A 20,531-nucleotide genomic window follows, 5' to 3' on the forward strand; every position below is an offset into this window, starting at 1 on the left:
CGCCATTTTTAGAAATCAACCGGCAACAGTTACGCAAGGTTCCACTAGATAGGTTTCACGTTCTGCTTGCAACGCACGTGGAGTAGGGAAACGCGGTTCTATAAACGTTGAAGTAGGGCGCCTCGATTAACGCTCGTCTTCACCGTACGGCAGCGTTCGCATCAAGACACCCGGTTTGGAGCAGTGGAACGCGGGAAATTTAAAATGATTTAAGCAAACATTTGGCGTATTTACCTTGGGAGGAGGGCGACGCAAGAGGAACAACATGAGAGGTGAGCGGGAAAGCGAAGGGAGGTATTTACTTCGCAAAAGCCGATGAAGACTATCGTCTTTTGACGGCATTTGCAACGAAAGGAGCAGATACGCGGCCAATTTTTTTTTTTTTTTTTTTTTGGGGGGGGAGGGGGTTGATTTCTTCGCATGTATTTAGGTAATGTTTTTTTTACAGCGCATTCACTATTTTGCGCTGCAACCTTCATTGATGTACAAGCGAGTTGGCAGACTGTGTGCAAACAGACACTGACGGACGCGCCGGCGAGTTGACATAAACCGACAGCTTGTAAACACCTTGCAGAAGCAGCCGACTGTCCGCCTGCATCGAACACGCCACTTACAACACTGGGACGAGCCAGACAGGTACCCATGGTGGGGGCGAAACGCCTACCAATTGAGCGTCTCCGATGACGCGGAGGGCGTTCAGCCACTGCGTACGCCTCGGTGAGGGAACGGTACGATTCTAAGCGGTGGTGGCAGGCTTATCAGAGCCATTTTGTAGCCGACAACATGGTAGAAGCGTGGTATGCCGATTCCTGCGATATCAGGAATGCTCGTCCAACGATAACGTCGGATGCCAAGCATATTGCATGGAACCGCAACCGAAACTGGTTTGAACAACGCTCCAAAAATAAACCACAAAAACTAAATTCCTACCCATACGGTTGTTGCAAATAGCACTACAGCTTTTCCTAAAAAAATATCATTTTTCACCAACACAAGTGCTATGCATCCACTTTTAAACCGTCGTCAATCACATCGCAAGACGAGTTCACGTCATTTCGCGCCACTGCTGCAGTTGTTACGGCTACCGTAGATGTCACGTGATATAGTTTCTTCTCTCAGGCTTTATGAATTAAATACCGCCTTAGGCACCGAATAAACGATGAAAAGTATGTTTATTTGAGCCCGTCATGCAGTGCCAACACAAACAGAAGGTTGACAAATTCACTTCAGTGTCCCTTTAATGTGAGCTATGCTGTTGCGTGGGACGAATTGCATGAGATATGCGGGAGCTATGCGGGGGACGAATTGCTAAGTGGTGAGGCAGTAGAAGTCGTAAGCGAATATATCTACTTAGGCCAGGTTGGGACCCCGGATCCCAACCATGCGGCAGAGATAATTAGAAGGATGAGAATGGGGTGGAGTGCATTCGGCAGGCATTCTCAGATAATGAATGTCAGCCTGCCATTGTCGCTGGAGAAGAAAGTGTATGACAGCTGCATCTTACCGGTACTCACCTACGGGGCAGGAACTTGGAGGCTCACTAAGAGGGTTCAACTTAAATTGAGGACGACTCAGCGAGCAATGGAACGGAAGATGATAGGTGTAGCATTAAGGGACCAGAAGAGAGCGGAGTGGGTAAGGGAACATATTAGTAAGAATTAAGAAGAAGTAATGGACGTGGGCAGGACATGTAATGCGAAGGCAAGATAACCGTTGGTCATTAAGGATAACAAGTGGATCCCTACAGAAGGCAAGCGTGGCAGAGGGCGGCAGAAAGTTAGATGGGTAGATAAGATCAGGAAGTTTGCGGGAATAAATTGGTCGCAGTTAGCACAGGACGGGGGTAATTGGAGATTAATGGGAGAGGCCTTTGCCCTGCAGTGGGCGTAGATAGACTGGTGCTGCTGCTGCTGCTGCTGCTGCTGCTGATGATGATGATGATGCTGTTTCAGTGACGCCTGCGCTGTAAGACGAGGTCGAAGAAATAGGGTCAAGAAGGAAACGAGCCTTTTTTGCTCTGCCTGCGTGAGAGAATGTGTGCATAGTTCCGGTCCACCCCCCCCCCCCCCATTCCTTTTTTTTGTTGCTTTACTTTCTCAGTATCTACCGAATAGTTCAGCAAGCTGCGCTTTTTGAATTCCTGCTTTTGGTGCCCTCCGATCCGCCCAACCACTCCTTGTACCCAAACAGGAGTCCCCGAGGGAAGTGTACGCTTGCACACACGGCAGTGATCTGCATAATGCGGAACGACGCGCGCAGAGAATTCGGTGTCTTGTATTGTCTCAAGTCACTCGACACCACAAGAAAAAGAAGTAAAAATAGGAAAGGAGGCCTGCCGCGGATCCGCCCCAGAAAAGCGATGGCGGATCTCTCCGGACACCGCAGCACGGCGTTCCCCGGGAGAGACGCGCGCAGCGGCGTCCTGCTCCGTCTTGCCCGCGGCCTTGGAGCGTCTCCGCCGTGCGTCCCGTGGCCCAGAGGCAGAGTGCGGAGGAGAGCCGGCGGCGGTGGCGCGCCGTGGCGCCAGGGGCGCAATTACGGATGTTGGCCCGTTGACGTACGCCTGTCAGCGTTGCCGGCCAGGACGCCGCACTTCAAAGGAGAGCGCCAATGCGGGTCGACCGCCTCGGCGCCACCGTCCCGTCCGCCACCGCATCGGGATCCCCTTTCCTGGAGAAATATGATAATTGTCCCCGGATACTTGGCGCGCGCGTCGGGTCCAGAGGGGGGCGCAAGCAGCCAGCGGTCGGCTCCTCATCGGGAGGAGGAGGGAACGGTATGGCCCGTGAGAACTTGAATTCTCGAGTGGCGACCGCGTGGCCGGAGTTGTTTTTATCCCTGGGCTGAAATTGCGACAAATAGCGGTTGCCCGTTCGCGCGAGCGAAAGAGCCACCGCAACGGGCCGCCCGAGGTGCCGCTTGCGCGCGCCGCAAAAAGCACAGCCCGCGGGTGACAGCAGCAGTGCAGCGGCTGGCTTGCACGGCGCACTCAGCACTCTCGGGGTCGCACAGAGGGACGGGACGAGAAATCGAATTGCTAAAGGCCATTTGCCGGGCGCCAATTAACGGCCAAAAAGAAAGAGCTGTGCGCGCCCTAATTGCATTTCTAGCTCGCAAGGGTTGTGTGTTCCACTTCGCTCAAGCGTGATTGACCGCCGGCTGAAAAGGCACCGGCAGCGAAATGACGCCTATAATTTAGGCCTTTCACGGGGACGCGACGCGAAATGCGGTGGTGCTGATAAAAAGGAACGGAAGGGGAAGGGGGGGCGCCGAGAACTCCTCCCTCGCCCTCGCACTGCCAAGTTGCGGCGACAGAAACAATCTGCTGTAATAATGTGGTCAGTGTATCCGCATTATCACTGCATTAGGAAGGAACAAGCTTGATAGTTGTGTATCATGAGAAAAAAAAATGCTTTTCTTACTGGTAAAATGATCTTGAGACTACCTGAAAGGGCGCATCCGAGAGTATTTATTTATCTATTTTTTTAATTCCGTCAATAAAAACTGGCACAGTACGAACGGCGGTTTTAGGAAGGCACAGTGACCAATTACGCTGTCGCAGTGCCCCAAACAAATACATTTAAAGCATTGGCATACAACCGATAACAGAATATTACACAACAGTCATTCAGCAAAAAAAAAAAAAAAAAAAAAGAAGGTAAACGACGCAGAAAAGACCGTACAGAAACGAAGATATTCTCGAAGCCATGAATTGAAGCAGATATTTCATTAAACTGCCAATTAAAGCCGATCCACGCCTCTCCTCTATGCGCTCAAAGTTTACATTTGTCTATGTTGGCACCTTCGTGTCTCCGTTCCGAACATGACGGTATGGCACGTCAACTGCATTACGCTGTTTTCAGCTCCGACACGATAAAGGATGGGGAGACACAAAGAAATATATTTTGAACATGAGCGTCAGGAAACCTTCACGTTTTCCGCACCGAGGCCACAACGCACGGCCTCGGAGCACTACCTAAATGGAAGGTCTTGAATGCGTTTAATCCGCCCATTTTCTTCGAAAAATCCTAAAACCCGTCCACACTGCGTTTCGTTTCCGTCAAAATAATAATGGTAGCGGAGACTAAACATCGTAAACATGCCTCGTAAAGGTATTTTTGCATTGTTCTTGTGAGGGCATTTGTCAGCACAAAATGTCATTTTTTATTTTTGCCAAGTTATGCTTCCATCGCATGTTTCTAAGAATGTATAATGCCTCAAAATACTTTGCTGTACCGCAAGCAGCCTGACCTTGTCACGGTACTCGCTTACTGCCCTTGTTTCGTTCGTTGTCTGGTTGGTTATTGCTTATTTAAGGCAGTGCTGTGAGTTTTACGCCCTGTGTCATTCTCCAATATTGCTTCTTTGTATGGCGTGTGAGTTGCGGCATATGCAGTATATATATACATGCATATATATGTGTGCCTGGTATGTCTGTGTGCGTATGCGCATGTGTGTATGCATATGTGTGTATGTAGATATATAATGTATATATATACCTTTTTACTCCAGCGTTGAAGAGAATGCTTCACTTCACGAGTGAGTTACATATAATTTTGACGTGTGAAATGTACATTTACATGCATCATCGCGGTTTTATCGTGTTGTATCCTGGGTGAAATTTTTAAGCGAATCTTTTAATGGAAATTTTAAACGAATTTTACAATCTGTATTTTCGTCTACCTTGTTCTTTTTTTCCTTTTTCCTCCTTTCTTTTTTCCCCCTGCTTTTCTCCTTTTTTTTCTCGCACCTACCACTGCTGTGTACGGGTGGATGGAGCTTCGTCAAGCTGCGAAAGGGCGGCTTTTTTCTCCGACCACCTTTTTTTCGTTGCATATATGGCGAAAAATAAACTTCTCTTTGATTTGATTTGATTTGCATTCCCGCCTTGGTTGTGGGAAGGCTGTGGTAACAACACCGTAAACGGTGTGTTTTTCGCTGGCTTAAAATTTCAATTCGAACAAAAGGGAATCTCACGAATGCTTTTTAATGCGTAGCATTCTTTGCCGAGTACATCCACATCCAGGATGCATGTAACGCCCTGCATTTTCACTAAAATGCAGATATCTCGGACGTTCCACCTGTAAGAGTTATAACAGCGTAAATGGAGGTAATAAGTCGAACCAAATTTTGAAAAACAAAAAAAAACACGATACAAATATTAAAAAAATATGGAAAATGGCAAACCGCATAACGCATTACATTTGTACTATAATTCAGATTTCGCGAAAGTTTCATCTGTAATTGCTATGATACCGTAAATGGAGATATTTGGTCGAATAGGATTTAGAAAAACAAAAAAAAATGGCTGTAAAACGATCCCACTCAAGACAAGCGACGTAAGAATGCTATGCATTAGTAGACAATTCTCTGAATTTCTGCAGAATTTTTTTTTACTAACACTATGAAGGGGGAGGTGGTCGCATAGCGTCTTAGCTGTGCAAATTCTCTTAAGAATCAATGCCTTATCGCGTCTGCATTCAAAATGCTCCCGTGTCAGCGTCCCTTACGTGCACATGCAAGACCTGAGAAAACGTTTAGGCATGTATGTCCCCCCTCCCACCGCCCTGTTTGCTCAAATGGCACAAAAGAGAGAGGGGTAAATGGACGCGCATGTCGACTTTCCAACTGCGCAGCCAGCCCTGTGTACAATAAACCTGGGTTACTTAGTAGCACTAAGACATCATCATCATCATCAACAACAACAACAACAAAAACAACATCGTCATGCTCAGATCCCCTGCAGGACCAAGGACTCTCCCACTGACCTCCAACCACTCCCGTCCTGCGCTGCTCGAGTCCACAATTTTCCTCCGAATTTCTTATTTCATCCCTCAATCGTGTTAGTGCCCTTCCCTTTCTTCTAGACACTTCTCTTGGTATCCACTCAGTTGCCCTAATGGTCCACCGGTTGCCGGTTCGTCTCCCTACATGGCCAGCCCAAGTCCTTTTCTTTATTCTTTATTTGAACTATGATATCGTCAACTCCAGTTGGTTCTCTGATCCAAGGAGCTCGCTTCCTGTCCCTGAGTGTTGTTCCTAACATATTTCGTTCCATGATCCATTGAGCTGACCTAAGTTTGTTTTCCAGTTGTTTAGTAAGGCGGCAGGTTTTAGCTCTGCATGTCATAACCGGCAGTATGCACTGGATGTAGATTTTTCGTTTGATTGAGAGAGGTAGTTTACTTTTCATTATTTGGGAATGCTTGCCGAGTGCTCCCAAACCCATACATATTCTGCGCCGTATTTGTCTCTCGCGGTTGGGGTCAACACTAACCATCTGTCCGAGGTAGCTATATTCTTTTACTTCTTCTAGCGTTTCGTCTCCTAAGCTGAAGAAGACGTTTTTGGCATGCTTATTCATCATTACTTTAGATTTATTTCTATTTATTTTTAGCCCCACCGCCACGCTTTCTGATTCTAGTTCCTCAAGTATTGTTTGCATGTGTTCTGCACTCTCACTCAGCTGGGCTATGTCGTCCGCAAACCTCAAATGACTCAAATATTCCCCGTTTATCCTTAATCCTATGTTTCCTCAGTAAAGATTTCTAAATACCCCCTTCAGACATGCTGTGAATAGTTTTGGCGAGATGGTCTGTCCCTGCTCCTGTCTGTCTGTTCCGATCCGATCGCTTTCGGACCGGAAATTTATGGCTTTGCTCGTGGAGAGTTATCCTGCCTGTGCATTCCTTATATATGTCTTTTAGAAGTCTTACGTAGGTCTCCTTTATATTCTGGTATTTTAGTGCTTCTAGCACGGCTGCGGTGAGTACGGAATCAAACGCTCTCTCTTAATCTATAAATGCCATGTCTATGTTGCACCCGCCAAGAAGGGAGCGGTACTACCGGTTTAGTGTACTCTGTGGCCTTTCTATCGCTTGATTGACGTTGTGGATGTCATTTATGATTGAGGACCCTTTCCTAAACCCATCCTGCTCTCTGGGTTGTTGGACCCGCCGCGGTGGCTCAGTGGCTAAGGCGTTGCGCTGCTGAGCACGAGGTCGCAGGTTCGATTCCCGGCCGCGGCGGCCGCTTTTCTGATGGAGGCGAAAAGCAAAAACCCCCGTGTGTACGAGATTTCGGCGCACGTTAAAGATCCCCAGGTGGTCAAAATTAATCCGGAGCCCTCCACTACGGCGCGCCTCATCGCCTGCGTTGCGTCGGCGCGTTAAACTCTACAATTAATCAATCAAATCTCAGGGTTGTTGGGAATCCAGGCTGTCACCTATGCGGATAACCATATAACTTTGGTAAAGAGCTTGTAAACAACTGAGAGTAGGCTGATGACATCTTGAGGTCCTTGGGACCTCCCGTATTATGAATCAGAATAATGTTAACGTTTTTCCAGGCTATGGACACGTTTTGAGTTATCAAGCATTCGAAAATAGTGCAGCACGCTTTTCCAGCACAATATCTCCTCCCTCTTTCAAAAGATCCACGTTTATGCCGTCGTCACCTGCAGCTTGCCTATTTTCGTGCCGTTGATAGCCTTTCCTTTAGTTACTAGTGGGACGGACATCGCAAGTTGAGCTTGTACTCTCAGCAGTTTCCCCTATAGCCTAACGTCGCTGGCATACAGCCTGGTGTAGAATCGTTCTGCTACCTTTACTATCTTGTCCAAGTTGTGCGTAATGTTATACTGCTCGCCTCTGAGTGCGTACATCCCGTCCTTTCTGATGGCTAGCTTTCTCTTATAGTTGCTTTTAAGCTCCCCTTATTTGCAGCCTTTCCTCGATCACCGCCATGTTATGTGCACGAATGTCGTTTGCTTTGCTTCTGTTAATCAGCGTCGACAGCTCGACTAATTCGATCTTATCTGCCATACTTGACACTTTCGTGTTCTTACGCTTGGCAATTAGTTCCTTCGTTTTCTTAGTTAGCTTTTCAGTTTGTTCCCTAGATGTTGCTTCTCCCACAGCTGCTGCTGATTCATTGAGTGCCAATGTTAGGTTGTCATTTAGCCTGTCTACACTGACCTCATTCTGCTCGTTTAGAAGGGCGAATTTGTTTTAAAGAATTATTTTAAAATCCTGCGATCTGGCTCTGACTGACTCTATGCGAGGTTTCTTAGTTTTCACGAGTTTCCTTCTTTCTCTTTTGAGATCCAGCCTTAGCTTGCATCTAACCATCCTATGATCGCTGCTCCGAATCTTACTTAGCACCCCTGCGTCTTGCACAATATATGCATGGGTTGTCACTTAAAATGAGGGCAATTTCGTTTCTTGTTGTACTATATCGGGACTGTCTTCTACAAACGAAAAAATAGGTAATGGACTAAGACCTGTAGAACGGTAAAGGTTTGTACGAAGCTGCTAAATGTTCACAACTCGTCTTGCCTGAGGGGAAAAATCTTGGTTAATATAACTGAGAATTCGTTGATGATATGACATCTTTTCACTGAATCGAAATATGTCTTAAAAACTGGAGATACGTCGGTGTGCGAAAGTGTCGCCGTTTGTTGCTGTTAGCGTTTAATACAACTGTTAGTTGGACTTACTGCTCGCGAATTGTTGGCCACTGGCGCCTAAATAAAGCTACGGGGTTAACGGGATATGACTGTTGGGTCTGTCGTTGTATCGTTGGTATAGCCGCTACAAGTGCGGCGGCGTTCAGCAGCAGCGGCTCGTTTGTCGCACGCTGCAGGCAGCAGCAGCCTCGAGGGCGGCGGCCGGCCGGCCGCGAGACAAGCCGATAAGTGGTCGTTGGTCGGCGCAAGAGGAATAGCAGCGGCGCTACTGCGGCGACTGGCCGGAGCGGCCAATGCGACGAAGAGAGAGCCACTGACGCTAATTGAGAGGAATGAGCGGCCCGCAGCGCTGCTCCGCCCGACCGCAAATGAAGAAATATGCCAATGCGATGGTCGCCATAACTATTCATTTGCGGTCTCGCTGGCCGAGTACTTTGGCGCCGGTGCCGGAAACTCGATTGCGAGGTTTCGGGACCTAGTTACGAGGAATAATTGAAGCGTCCAGCTTACGGACTTCCCCAGTTGATGGCTCGTGCAGGAGGCCGCAGGCCGACGCTGCCGGCCCGTCTTGGGTCAGCCCGAGGAGTACCTGCATGCGACAACGCCCTCTCGTCACTGTCCCCGCCTCGGCAACCGAGCATCCGACATGCTCGGTTGTCGCACCACTGGCAGTTGGCAGCAGTGCCTGCATACGTCATAAGACCCTTGGCAACCGCTTGCGAACACCCCAGTTGAGCAAAAGGACATGGCGCGGCCCAAAAAAGATGTGGAACATGCAACGCACTGAACCAAATTTATGTTGTTTGTTTGCTGTGTAACAGATCAAATCCATACAAAAAACTAGGAGGCAATGCGTGAGGTGATAAAACTAAATGAGTAATAAAAACACGCGTGAAATACGAATATTAAAAAAATACTTGCCTGCCGGGCATGAAACTCCACAGCCACCTCAAACCACCGTGTTACAACTCACACACCTCATTCGCCGCAAAAACAACCAACAAAGGGAGCTCAAGTGAAGGGGACACGTTACGCCTGATCAAAACCCTCCTCTTTCATCCCCTCGCCTATGGCACCCCAAACCTCGGCCTGAAATCAAAGGGATGAGAGAAAACAAACAACTTAAATCGCAGGGTAACGCTGCCTGTATAATCATTGCCTAACAAAAAGGCCAAACAAACACTCTCCTTTTGCTCTTCCTACCCTTTCCCGCTCTGTAGCCTTCCTGCGAGCTTTCATATCCGTCAGCCAGCACCGCTTTTTGGAAACTATGCAAAATAGTTTACAGTTCGTCTAGCGTTCCACAGGAGGCGCTCCTACGCCTTCTTGTTTATCACCATGCTCTTCATCTGTCGCTGATGAAACCGCCTTTGCCACGGCTGACGCAAAACCACTTATGCTGCCGCAGACTAATGCCGGCTCTGCGCGCTTACCTACTTGGATCGTGGGCCTCGACATTTTCTTAGTGGGGCATCACCCCTCCGTCCCCTCCACATTTCGGCCTTGTTTTGTCCCCGCTGTTCGCACTCCGCATCGGTACGCAGGTTTCAAATTGAGGACTGTACTGTAGAAGCGCCCGGACAGCGTGGCTGGACCGTAGGCTGCTTATCCTTTTGTTTTCTATAATCTCATGGAATATACTATTTTTGAAAGGGAACAAAAAAAAAGTTCACGCAATTTTTTCTACAATAAATACTCCAGAGAGGAAAAAAAATTCCCCGCATTTCCCCGAGGGGAAGAATGTGAAAGTGCGAATGCACGAGTTGAATTTGCGCGGTTCGGTAATGTTCGCGAAAGAGAGATCACACACACACACACACAACTACAAAGAAAGAAAGATGCATTTATTCACAGACACCTATTTGTGTTGTCGTTGTACTTGATTGCTAGAGCGGATCTCAGCTTTGAAATTTCATGTCAGTACTCCTTTAAGCAGGTGCATTAGCCCTTCTCACGCCCGATTCTTGGCCAATCCCCCACGTGGGTATGTGCCATGTCAGCGGCCAGGCAGCGCGCGCCCATCTCCCCCCGTTGCCAAGGAAGACGAGGAGATTCCTGGCCAATCCCCCTCGTGGGTATGTGCCATGTCAGCGGCCAGGCTGCGCGCGCCCATCCACGTGCGCGGACATCGCCGGTGGACGCAGGTTCAGGGTCGCTTAAGAAGTGCATTGCACTTAATATCAGTAAAATAATTGCTGTACCATTACAAAATATCGTTTTTCTGTTTGCTATTTGTCGGCCCGACAATTAATATATTCTTACACTACTTCGGTTCCGCCTCCGTCAGTCATCTTTCGAAAAATGCAGAAGGTATGAAGTGAGCGACACGTTGAACGAGATCCCCAGTGCGCCCCAGAACTAGCGCCCCGCCGCGGCTAAGAGGTCAGCAAAACGGCTCTTGAAACCCAACAGTCAAGCTGACAGACACACGTCGTAGAAGTGGGTGGAGGAGCTTTCGCGATTCGCGAGCAGTGACGTAAGGCGCACTCATCCGCCGGCGCACGCCACATAGCGGATGAGTGCCTGAACTAAGCGTCCCTACCGTTCCCATTGGAAAGCGGGCAATGTTTATACAGGCGGCGTTGCCCTGGGACTCATCATCGGAACTTCTAATAGGCGCTCCCTCCAGCTGGGTGTTCCTAACACCTTGGAGGAGTTGACCGAGGCCCATCACTTTCGCCAGCCAAAGCGCCTCTCACTCACACCCTAAATACTTTCGAACGCGTACAGCAAATGCTCGTTTCGAGTGAACGTAGGTCTCTCGAAGGACTCGCATCACGCTGCGGTCATACGAATATTTAATGAATAAGCAGACGTACACACACAAGGCTCAGTGCCTGCAAAAAAAAAAAATAAAAAAAGCCCGCAAAAGAAAACGGGAAAAAATGCGAGATAAGGTCATCTCTTCGTTGTAATTTATTTTTAGAAATTTGGTAGTTCGCCTTTCTCTCCTCTTTCTCTTATTTTACAAAAATTATTCAGTCCTTAAATTACTGCCGCCTGTCTGCGTTTCATAGAGAGAACTCGCTAATAGTTCATACGTAGAACTACGCTTACGAATAGCATAAACCCAGGCCGTGAGCCAAAACGTGATGCTGTTTATTCTTCGTGGTACGCTACATGGTGGCGAAGCAATCTTGTTGTCGCATAAAAGAGCCATTTAGTTGTGGAGGGATAAAAAAGAAAAAGAAGAAAGAGACTGGGCGCAACGAGGATTATGCAGTTAGGCCACTTGCGAAAACTATCAGTCGTTCCCAGGAATCGATGCCCGACTCTTTGAGGACCCGCAATTCAAGACGCGGTCAAGCGCTGCTTGGCTGATTCCGAGGATTAGCGCTTGGCAACACATTAGGCAAGCCGTGCTGGCGGCGCGCTGATAGCCCCATAAGAATTACGCGCGACAATAACTGTAGTTTTGCGCGCGCAAGGATCCGCCTTTTTGTTTTAACTTGCTGCCCGTGGCTCGCGAGGACTTCGGGGTGTTTAGAGGCCATTACGGAAAGATATAAGAAATTGCGCCTGCTGCAAAACACGGATCTCCGGTGAAATGCGCCGGCCATACACGTCCCGGCGAAGAGGCCCGCACTTATCCCGGATAATTGCCATCCGTCCGAACGACGCTGTTTTACATACGGGTCAGGCGGAGGGGGACGGCCCCCGAGACAACGCCGAGCGAGTCCAATAAATGCCTTATTGCCAGCGCAAATGGTAAAGGCAAGGAATGCCAGCTAATGACAAACTAATGCGGTATTTACAAGCGGCCCCCTCTCTCACATTCCCCTTGAGTCGAGACAGGTTTCCGCCTGCATTTTGAGGCACGACTATAATAAGGCGCGCGCCACATTCGCTTCCGAAGACGCGAGACAGTCCTGCCTATCGGCGCTGGTGACGACGATACGATCATCATCCGGAAAGTTTCGTTTTCGGCCCGCTCTGCGCCCCAAACGAGGCAGGGAATATTCGCGATGCGGCATTTGCGTAGGAGAGCTTGTGTAAGGAAGTTCAAAGGGCGTGGCGGGAATACAGTGAGAGCTGTACTACTCCGCCGGCCACTTGTATATTATGCATTCACGTAGAAGAGGTACCAGTGTGGCCGCAACGTGCCTTGGGCTCTTTTCGGGTTCACCCAAGCCCATAAGATAAGCCTGCGACCTGAGTGCTGATGGACTTCATCGAATCATATTCGCCTCCATTTGAGTTCTTGTTGTAGTTATGACGGAGGCCCAGCTAACGCCTTTATGGGAGGTCTGTGCCGACACTTCTGCGAGAAAACAAATCGACGCTGATGCGTGCGTGTGAGTCGGTGCGATGAACTCGTCCAAGGTAGGATTGCAGTTGAATTTCGCGCAAGACAATTTGGATTATTTCTTTCAATGCGCGAGCTCTATTAGCCTACCTAGGCCGATTTCGTGGGTGCTTGAAATCGCTCCCTCAGGGAAGCCTTACGCAATTTTCCTTTTATTGGCGGTGAGTGCGACCACGGGCGGCTCTGCGAAACGGGACTTCGTGACGTCGATATAGGTATTCTCACATTTGTCGTCTGCTTCACTCGGGTTCGCTCTTTTCTTTGCTCTCAGTTGACTTTTGATACTTGTCAGCACCAGATTTTACGTATGCGCCACTTTTTATCATAATAAAACAATTAAAATCGAGTACACAAGCTTAAGGCGAGATTTAAAGTATAGTTTTTGATACCGCTCCGGAAGAAACATTGCCGGCGTCTTTCCATTTCTTGCGAAGCCGCTGCTGTGCGGAGCTCGAAGAGTCGGAGCTAGGCGTCAGCTTCTGTATTCAGGAGCATTTCTAACAAAGGGAACAGCAAGAGTGTAATAACCTAAAACAGCGAAAATGCAAGACCGAAACAAATTCCAGACCTTCGGGGCTGTCTGCTTTGGCAAAAGGCATTACAATTCCCGGTAATCATTTGTAAACTAAAACAGTTTTTGCAGCCTTACCGAACACTCTAAAGTATTGCATCACATCACTTTACGTTGTAATGGCATGAAAGTATGCCGACATGCACTATGGGACGCAAAAAATGTGGGTTGAGTTCCAAGTAACCAACTCTTTATATAGGCGCGTGCTGGTTTTATACCAGGCTTCTAAGCACTACGAAGGCTTAAGGAGCAAAACGAGTCACGTGAGTGACAAAAATACAGTAACACTATGTTTGTTCAGACCTGGACGGATATTTCGGTAGATTTGCCACCGCCAATTCTTCCCGATATTCACATGCGTCACAGTAAAAGTGCAATCAAGAGGAAGAGGAGGAGAAGAAGGAGGAGAGAACTTTACTTAACAGTAAAATCAAGCTGTTTATTGGGCGGGCTTCTCAGTCAAGGACGAGACAGTAAGTGTAATTTTCTTCAATTCATCGAACGTCATCCCGAGCAGGCCCGGATTTGTTCTTTACTCCTGAAATGGTTGGAAAACAATAAAGATCTGCTTGGACATATTAGGTGGTTTCGATCCTTGTTATACTGAAAACCGGTACGTATACTATTTATTGCGTCCGTTAGAGAGTATAGTATATCAAGCCTTTAGCACCGCAATCATGTCATAACAGTTTGGGGTTATATTCATCCCGTTACGATAACGATGGTTACGATAGAAATTCGGGGCACAAAAGCCACTTTCGAGTACCCTGGACAACAGTGCCTGCGTTTCACGGTGGCGTAGCACAAATCTTTTCATTGCACTTGCATGTGAATGAACAACGCACCCTGCGGGTATGCACCTTCTTGTACGCAGTCATAACGAAAGCCAATTTCTGAAGGTACTGTATTCCTTACAGCCCGAAGAAAATATCTACATGAACGTTGTGAGCCTCCCAAACATCCTCAAACCTCCTAAAAAGGCGTTTGTGACGGTGCAGAAAAATTAATGCGTTGGTCACAGAAAAAACATTCATCTTATACAAGTAAACAACAACGAAAGAAATAAAAGACAGCCGTTTTATTTCCTGCTGTGCGATACGCGTGTAGGGTCCCGGTGCTTGGTGAGTAGCATTAGACTGTATAATCTTCATGAGCATGAAAAAAATACTTTATGGAAACCTTCGCATTTTAAATACTTAACGAGGATCTCTGAGCACTGAACCTCGCAAACAAGCTAGGAAGGACGACTTACACACGATCTTCTGAGCGATGCTCTAGGAAAGTTGTTCTCTCTCTCTCCTCGTGTGTTGCAAACTTTTGCGGGATACAGCTTGAAATTATTCAGATGTGTCAAAAGCTGGAAAAATACCTGATTTACTGGAAATACGCTTTTTAATGCACTACAGCATCAAAGCGGGCGATTTCTAGCACAGCCGCTGCTGCCCCTCACAAGCGGACGACCGAGGTGCAAGTGGAACAGCGGCGCGAGTGTAGTAGATGACAGCGGCGCGAGCCCCCTCAGCTGACATCAGAGCGAGGGGGCGCCACTAAACACCTCACCGCCAATAACCCACTTGCACGAGAGTTGATGCGCAGCAGAAAGGAGGAGCGAAGCGGTGATGGGATGGCTAGGCAATAGACATAACATAACGCTTTGAGGTCTAACGTCATCGACCGGTATCAGCTTGACCTACAAGGAGTACAATCTTGCTTGGCATGTCGCAAGGCTCAACTTGAAGGTAGGAGCGTCAAGTTATTCGTTGGACGTTAGGCCTAACGTCACGCTTTCATCTCTGTCGTCAAGCTGTACCAATTCAAAAAAGTACTAAAATTGTACTCTGCGTACTTCGAGTTGCGGGTACCGGTTGACGTCATAATGCCCCAAACCGCAACTTCGGGGCCGGATCTATGGTGCTCCGGTGCGTGCCCGGCAGTTCCTGCTGTTTTTCTAGCAAGGTGACAGAACATACCGCTACTTGGTATTAAGGAACACTTGATAAGAAGGTATGCATACAAAGAGAGAGAGAGAGAGAGAGAGAGAGAGAGAGAGAGAGAGAGAGAGAGAGAGAGAGAGGGAGGGAGAGAGAGAGAGAGAGAGAGAGAGAGAGAGAGAGAGAGAGAGAGAGAGAGAGAGAGAGAGAGAGAGAGAGAGAGAGAGAGAGAGAGAGAGAGAGGGGGAGGGAGGGAGGGAGGGAGGGAGGGAGGGAGGGAGGGACAGTTTTTATTCGGGCAGAAGGAGTCTAGGTCACGTGGGACGAGAAGTGTTCTCGAGCTTTGGATATCTTGAAAGTCCACTGGTGCTCTAGATGTGAGACTGGTGTCCCCTTTCAAGGGGAGGACCGCTCGTGAGAGCTGAATAAAGCAGACGCACGGCTCCTTAGTGTTCGCGCTAGACCGCTTCATATGTGCAATGAGGGGCAGCGCGGACGGGTTCAAGTACTCATGAGCAGGAATTTACGCTGCTGAGGCGTGCATTGCGACAGGCGCTGCTGGGGAATGCACCGTGAAGGAAGTCATCAATTACAGCGCATGGCACTAGTAGGGTGAACCACAAGGAATCTGTGCCTGCACTCTGAATCCCATTTGCGTACTGTGAAGCGTACCAGAGCGTTTTATACCAACAGAGCAGCACGTGGCAGAAATGGATATATTGGCCAAACCTATAAACAGGAACGTACGTCGCATTCGAACGACATTCCGTGGTTGGCGCAGCCCAACCGTCGGTCTGTTTTTATTGCGAAAACACTATTAGCCTACCTCAGCCAATTTCGCAGATGTAAAATCTGTCGATGCCTCGGAAGCCTGCCGAATTTTCTAGTTTATAGCTTGCTTGCGTAAAGGTTGAACAGGATTAGACTCAAGGGAAGACGCGGGCCTGCGCAGGCCCGACGTTCGGCCTAACGGCACGCTTTGAGGTCTAAGGTCGGCAACCGGCACTCGCAGCTCCACAAACAATAAGTATTGCGTGTCTTGGCATGTCGTAAGGCTGAACCTGAAGGTTACATAACGTCAAGCCTAAACGTATAGGACGTTACACCTGAGCAATCGAAAACCGAGCTCCGGCGTGATGTCGATTTCGGCCAATAATGCGCGCGCTGTTTTCTTTTTTTTTAATCTTTTGCTACTCCCCCTCAGTCCATCTCCGAGGGAAGATGGACTGAGTTTATCTCAGTCCATCTCAGTCCATCTCAGTCATGGTCAATGAGGGAAAGTTTGTTTTTCCTTTTCCGTGCTTTTATGGGGAAGGCGCAGGCCGGACAGCAGAGAAGACCCCTGCAGGCGTTGACAGCCTGAGTGAGCGCAGAATTTTTGAGCCACTTAATCATCCGTAAATATTTTCTGTACATAAACTGTACATATATGCTAGACTCCCATTGTTGCGCCTTACCTCGTGGCGACACGAGCTATAGCGTACCATCTTCAAAGAAGAAATGATCTAAAAATTTAACTGCGGAGTAATAGAGAGTTGTAGCACCGCGGAGAACCGGTCTCGGTATGGTACCCGGTACACCTGCGCATGTGCGCGACCAGTTTTGACACTTTTGCCTACGCGCAGTGGCGCCGATCGTGTTCACAAGCAGCTATTAGCATGTTAGACTGCTTGTGTGTCTATGTCTCATGGTGTATTTGGAGCTTTAGTAGTCTCGTCACGTTAGCAAGGATGGCGTTGAAACGCCACTTGCCAGATCCCCGGGATCATTGCCTCGCTCCTCCTGCCGGAAGTTTATGCTGTTTCATCACGATCATCGGAATCTGACACGCACGAGTAACGGACATCCCTATTTCAGTTTGCCACGCTAGAGAGGGAAGCGCGGTGAAACATCGCCGTTCAGCATGAGCAGCGGAGTCACTCACCATCACTCCCCTCGCGGAAATAAGCAGCAGGATGAAATCCCCCTGAGGATTTCCACGCTAAAGGAAACCCATGCAATGTCTCTACCCTTGTGTATGGCCGTATTGCTCGCACTGATGCGAAGACTTCCCTGATTTTTAACCATGCGCGTACTCGATTGGTTGGGGCTCGAGCATCAGTGGTTGACAGCGAGCACTACACTTCCCGCTCAATCTAGTTTGCCTTCCAAGTACGAAGTGCGCTGCATTTTCTTATATCCATTGAAGTACTAAGAAAGGCATGAATATGTCCATGGCCTTCAAAGTTGGATGAGAAAATGTCACGGTTATTAAACAAGAACGTTAGGCGATGTTCTTTTTCGAGGTTCTTGGCTGTCCTGTAAAGCTAGGTTTAGCGATCTGAGAGAAAAAAAAAAAGAGTAGCCGCCTTTATCAGAAACAAGTTTTTTTTTAGAGAGCGGAAGGTGTGGGCGACGACAGGAATAACAACAAGAAAAACGGGAGAACATGTCGCGGCGCCAGACAGCATCAGGGCACGCAGAGCCGGCTCGGAGATGGGATCTATCTGCGAGAGCATGAACTTGAGCTGAGTCAGAGGTGGAAGCAAAAACAAGCAGATAAGCGGGCAGCGAAGAGTAAAAGCGCAGGCGCGCACCGGAGCCGGCGCACTTCGAGGAATTCGTCGGGGGCAACAACCACTCCCGGGTAGCGGGGAGGAGGGGTGCCGTTAGGTCCGTGTCACCAACAGCTGAAGGAGATTTACTGGCGGAACCGATGACAGCGAACAGGAAACAGGGTCCACGCGAAGCGGCCGCACGCCAGGAAAAATAGTCGTAAAAAAAGTAGCATTCGCCACTTCAGGGTTAGCAAGTTATGTATATTTTTATCGTGTACTTTGTTTCAAAAGCGCGTAAAGATAACAGAATGCATGCCAAACGAACATATTGCACATAAATTGAGATCGTTCAGGGAGGCAAGAAGACGATTCTGTCTCTAGAGTAGCAGCTTGAAAGAAACCTCCAAGTAGTCGAGAAAAAGCCTTAAGACTTCTTTCTTGCCGTCTTCCTGCCGTTGCGGCTCCGCCATCTTGCCCATCTAGTGGTTCATGTGGGCGAAAATTTTCGCCGTCGATCCGTCCACAGAGCTGCTGCACAGGGAACGAAAGATGGCGTGGCTGCGGCGGCGGTGCCTTCGCTCCGCTGAGCGGTAGCGGGTGATTGCACGCTGCGGGCGCGCCTCGGTTCTATTCAGCACCGTATGCGCCCTTGAAACGTGTAGACAAGAGGGGTATGTTATTTAGTGTCTTGAAATGAAAAGGAGCAATAAGCTCTAGTGACAGCGCTAATAAAGCGGCGAACCACCAGGAATTACTGAACGGCCGAAAAAATAACGCGGAACCTATGCCGTGGTTTGTAGAAAGCTTTTTCCCGATGATGACCTACCAGCACCAAAGGAAATCAAATCAACACCATTCGCCATTTTTACTGTGAGACAAACTGACAACCGGTGGACCAATAGGGTAACAAAATAAACACCCAGAGAAGGGTTTAGAAGAAGGAGAAGGCTTTCAACGCTATCGAGGTACGAAATAAGAAAATTTGGAAGCAAAGAATAGACTCGGGCAGCCCAGCACAGCAACAGGTGAAGGTCGGTGGGAGAGGTCTTCGTCCTGCCGTGCACCTAAGTTGGCTGTTCATGATGATAATGATGAATACGTCCTCAAATTGTGCCTGTAAAACGCTTTTGAAGAAATGATCCAGAGAAACCGCTCTCCTGACACTGAGGGTGCGTCTCGGATAACAAAATCGGGACGGGCCATCATATGGAAGACAGGCACCCCCCCCCCCCCCCCCTCCTTCCAGGAAAAAAATAGACTGCACGCTATGACGGACGCGACACCGATCCAGTGATCCCACGTAAATACTTTCTACCACTACCAAGAACACGTATCCAAACCTACCCAAGGATAGGCGCTATGGCAAGCTCAAGTTCATTTGAGGAAAGTTCCCATATCATGAGAACACAGTATACACCGACTCCGGGATGTACAAAAGTAGGAGGCAGCAATTGTCGCAGTTGACTAATCTGGCAACCTTTGTGATTGTATCACACTCTTGCATACAGGAAAAAAGAAGTGCAAGTTTGAGCCATTCTCTAGGCAATCCTACTAGCAGAAGTATCGGACGGAAACAAGCTTAAACATCATTACACTGTCAAAGGGCGCTACACTTGGTTGCAGGCGAATACCTAAACGCTTCGGTAAGATACTCCCATCCACAATGATGAAAGTTAACAGCTTCACCTGGACACTCGGGCACAAGGGGGAAGAGAACGAGGCACCGACCAAGAAGCGCGTGAACCCACCTGCCGTGCACCTTTCAGCCAGGACTACCGCACTCCCTACCCCGAAAAACGTTAAAGAAGTACTGAGACGAAATTTCAAAGTTCAGATAACTATGTAAAAAGCTTCCTTTGTGCATGGAGATACCCCTTGTAAGTTTAAACAGTAACCGTTCAGCAAAACATATTTTAAGTGAATTTTAATCCAATCTTGCGCGCACAAGAAAGATCATCCGCGCCATCGAGCAAGCTCGTGACGTCATCTGCGCTTCGACCCAAATGGCCGACGTCAGGGTTCCCGTGACGTATCGAGGTGGACGCGGTGCCGTTGGCGCGCGCTTTTCCGCTTGTGCATCGCATCGCAGTTTTTGGGACTGACGTCACGTGCGACTACGGCCAGTCGCATCGGTCTGGCGCTCTCGCGCGCGCTCAGACCAGCATCGGGTGTGGTGCGACGAGAACAATGACGTCAAAGGCTCCTTCCTGCCATGGCGGCTACCTCGGTGTTCGCTTCACCTAAACCGATACTGACAGGAATAAATGTAGCTTTAAGTAATTATTTATGCTGTGTTCGACCATCTAATGTGCCATTCCATGATTAGTGGGCTCGTAGGCACCTATAGCCGCAAAAAAAAAAAAAACGTAACACAAAAATTTCATGTCAGTACTCGTAATGCTACGCCCAAAGATATGGGCGAAGATATAGGTCAGTCTGTCGTTCGTATCCAGCCGGTGTCTGCAATAATCTTTTTTTTTTTCTGATCTTCGGCCTTCCCTTTCTTCTGAACTTCGATTTTCTTCTTACTTTCGGTCTATGTTTCCGGGTCACAACGACCTTAGGTGATGAGTCACAGTACGATATTTTCCTGTAGGTCAGAGTGAGCGCTGATTCAGATGTAGCTTTATTGATGCCTTGAATTTGTACCTGACATTATGGTTGGAAACTTTAATGTCTACGCCTCCCGCAGTATAAACCGTCGGGGTACCATGTTCTG

Source organism: Haemaphysalis longicornis, unplaced genomic scaffold (assembly GCF_048455015.1).
Source record: "Haemaphysalis longicornis isolate Haplotype H1 unplaced genomic scaffold, Haemaphysalis longicornis Haplotype H1 scaffold_1, whole genome shotgun sequence".
NCBI classification, from domain to species: Eukaryota; Metazoa; Arthropoda; class Arachnida; order Ixodida; family Ixodidae; genus Haemaphysalis; species Haemaphysalis longicornis.